The sequence below is a fragment of the Gobio gobio genome, assembly GCF_949357685.1.
Source record: "Gobio gobio genome assembly, chromosome: 1".
Lineage (NCBI taxonomy): Eukaryota > Metazoa > Chordata > Actinopteri > Cypriniformes > Gobionidae > Gobio > Gobio gobio.
The window spans coordinates 81,686,707-81,690,270 of NC_137097.1; positions in this window are offsets into that span (position 1 = coordinate 81,686,707).

Sequence of the window (3,564 nt, forward strand, 5' to 3'; positions counted from 1 at the left end):
AATATAGGCTATTTATTTTAAGTCTCGTCTTAGTCATGGAAAAAAAAGGTCCTTGACGAACATATTTAGTCTCGTCTCGTCTGATAAAATGAACACTAAACTAGATTAACTTCTGCTGTAAATATGTCAGTATTGTACGTTTTAGTGTGTATGAAAATGTAAGTAAATGTACGTGTGGTAGATTCACACATATTCTTATGAGATCATGTTGGACATAAATATAAATAACATCTGAGGATATTAGTTTCTTTATTGCATATGCCAAAGATATTTTATTCTCTGAAGTGATTTCCCAGCATCTCGTCCGTTCACATGAATACTTGTAAGAGTCATTTGTTTCTATTGGTTTGTGTGGCTTCATACAGTGATTGTTGCCCACAATCCTCCTCGCAGGAGAAGATGGAAACTGTTGGGACGAGCAGCGTTTGACAGTGAAGCTCCTCCAGATGTTGTAGAGAGAGTCGGAGGAAGATTGAAGGACAGACACGTGATGGTCATCTACAGTCCTCGGCTGCTCCAGACAAACATCTCAGATCTTCAGATCACACAGACAGTGAGGGAGTGTGTGTATCTGTCTGATCCAGGACCTCCTGTGATCGTTCTGCTCCTCAAACATGAGCAGTGTTCAGCAGAAGATCAAGAGTGTGTGCAGAAGGTGCTGGACTCTTTCTCTGAGCGCATTTATCAACACACCATGGTGCTCACCACACAGGAGCCCAATGAAACCAATGACATCCTACAGAAAATCATTCAGAAATGCTCAGACAGACACTTCAGTCTTCAGGAAAGCAGCTCTCCTGATGATCTTCTGCAGCCGTTTGAGGACATCGTGCAAATGAATGATGGACGGCACCTGGATTGGGCTGAAGCTTCACAGTATTTGACAAAGGAGCAACAGGCCACAGAAAGACGTGAGTGTGATGATATGAGATGTTTCTTGTGATAAATGAATGTGTTTTTAAATATGTGACCCATTACGGCAACCAGGGACACAAGTCGGCAGCACAAGTTTCGAGCAAAATGAGAATGAAGCGTTTTTTTTTTCAAAATTGGTGATTTTCGCTTTTTTGCCAAATCTGTTAGTTGAGATCATGAAGAAGCCTCTCCATGTTTGAGATAGCAGTATTGGTATATTTAAAAGCATACACTTTGAGGTTGAAATCGCCTTGTTTTTAGGAGATTCTAGCATGCAGCAGAGGCGTGTTTCTCTTTTGTTATTGTCCCGCCCTCTAAGGGAAGCGTGGCTCAGTGTTGCCAAGTCCGCTGTTTTTCATGTCCGCGGGTTGAAGCGACCCCAATTATGTGATATTTAGCCCCGGGAATGTGAATTTTAGTAGGCAACCATGCCAAAAAAACACATATTTTACCCCCTGAAATGCGTTGTGAAAACCTGGCAACCCTGGTGGCTGATACATGAGCAGCGAGCAACGAGCAGCTGATACGAAGTGCAAACCTCCCAGATAACACAATGTCTGAAGCAGTAAAGAAGCAACACGATCATCTTTCCCTTGTGCAGAAAGAGAGGGCTGAGTACAATGACATGACTGAAAATAAACATACATACAGGTCCTTGAAAGTGCTTGAATTTATTTTGTGCAAGAAGTTTTCTGGAAGAAATTCCATATTATTCTCTCCGGTCCGATAATGTGTTATTTAGCCAACACTTCGTGGACTATGCTTGATTTACGTTTGTCACTTGCATTTATGCATTACATTATGTGTTTCCCGCGTGAGGTACTTTGTGTTGTACATTGCCATGATGTTCACGCGCGCACAAAACCACTACGGTACCTCAGCGTTTCACAGACACACCGTGAAATATTGCAAAAATAGACTGCTTACATGAGCCTCTTTTCAATAAAATCCATGCAAAAGTTAATATCAGATCATTTTAGAATACAGTATAGGATGTACTGAATATTCTTCAGTTTTATGCAAAACAGAAATATGACAAATAGAATATCAGACCTCTGTCATATGGCCAAAAGTAAAGTCCTTGAAAGGTTCTTGAATTTGAAGTTAACCAAGCTGTGGGAACGCTGTATTTACAACTATCCAAACTGTTTTAGACCTAAAAGAGCCTTTGTAGGCCTATGTTACCCTTAAATGTCAGAGAAAAGAGCAGAATCAGAGATTTTTTTTTCTTATAGAAAATTGTACTTTGCATATTATACTATAAAAACACACAATTATAGTAGATTTTAGTTTATCATAGTTGATCATGACGGTTATCACAGAATCCTGTTAAAAAGTCCCAATGCTACACAATGAAATCAATTTTTATGTAGAAAACCAGCAAATAGCAAATAAAAAGGTTTTATAAAAAGATAAAACTCACATATTTCAGCCTCTAAATCATTTTTAGTCAAAAAAGATAAATTACTGACATTTACAATGCACATTATCCTTTATTATTAATAGTATGCGGTCCGATTGTAACCATGCAGCTTTACAGGGGGCGTGGCTTATCTAAATGAGATGTAAATGAGCCCTATTGTCACTCCCAGCAGGTGAGAACAAAATCTTTAGAGGCAAATTTCTCCCTGTTAAGCTTTTTTGAGTGCCTACTTTCAAATGGCCACAACTTCTCCAAATATTATCAGATTTCCATGTGTTACACATCACTGGAAAGCTTGGAGACTACACTTCCAGAATCTGTAAATAACTCAAAAGGCCCCAGAACCGACTTGTGTCCCTACCTTCCGTGACTGGTCACACATTCTTCTATCAGTTTCAGAGTGTGTGAAGCTGAATCTGGTTGTGTGCGGGAGTGACGGCACATTAAAATCCTCCATATCAGAGCGGATCCTGAGAGACATGGAGCTTCATGGACGTCTGGAGGAGCTTCCAGCTCTCATTGGGAGGAAGTGATGCGTCAGACTCTCCGCTGTGTGTCTCTCTGTGATCCTGGATTTCATGTTTTCCTCCTCATTATTCCTGATGCTCCACTTAATAATGAAGACAAAGCAGAAATGGAGAAGATCCAGAGGACATTCAGCTCCAGGATCAACAAACACATGATGATCCTCATAATGCAGAATTCAGAGCGTCAGACAGCAGAACTCAGTGAAGAAACACAGGCTGTCATTGAGAGCTTTGGAGGATGGCATCATGTCTTTGGTCCCACCGCACAAGTGTCCACATTGATGGAGAGCGTCGAGAAGATGCTGGAAGAAAACAGAGGAGAGTTTTTCTCCACAGAGACATTTCTGGAGGCGCAGATGGAAAAACTGATGAAATATGAAGAGATGAAGAAGAAAATCGACACACTAGAGACACATTTACTGCCACAAGGTAATGACCAGAACATCAGTCACAAACTAAAGAGTGTAAGAAATATATTTGAGTTTTACAGTAGAGTTTGATCATATATTAGAGTTTATACTACATTTATATTTTTAAACAAAATAACTGCAAAATTCAACAGTCTTAAATTCAAAAACAAGGTCAAAGGTCAAGCTTCAGTATTTCACAGGAAATGCAGATTATTAGAACAGTCAAACGGGTCCTTTTGGCCAATCACTGAACTAATACAATTCTCTAGAGCAGCGAGGCTGAAAACTG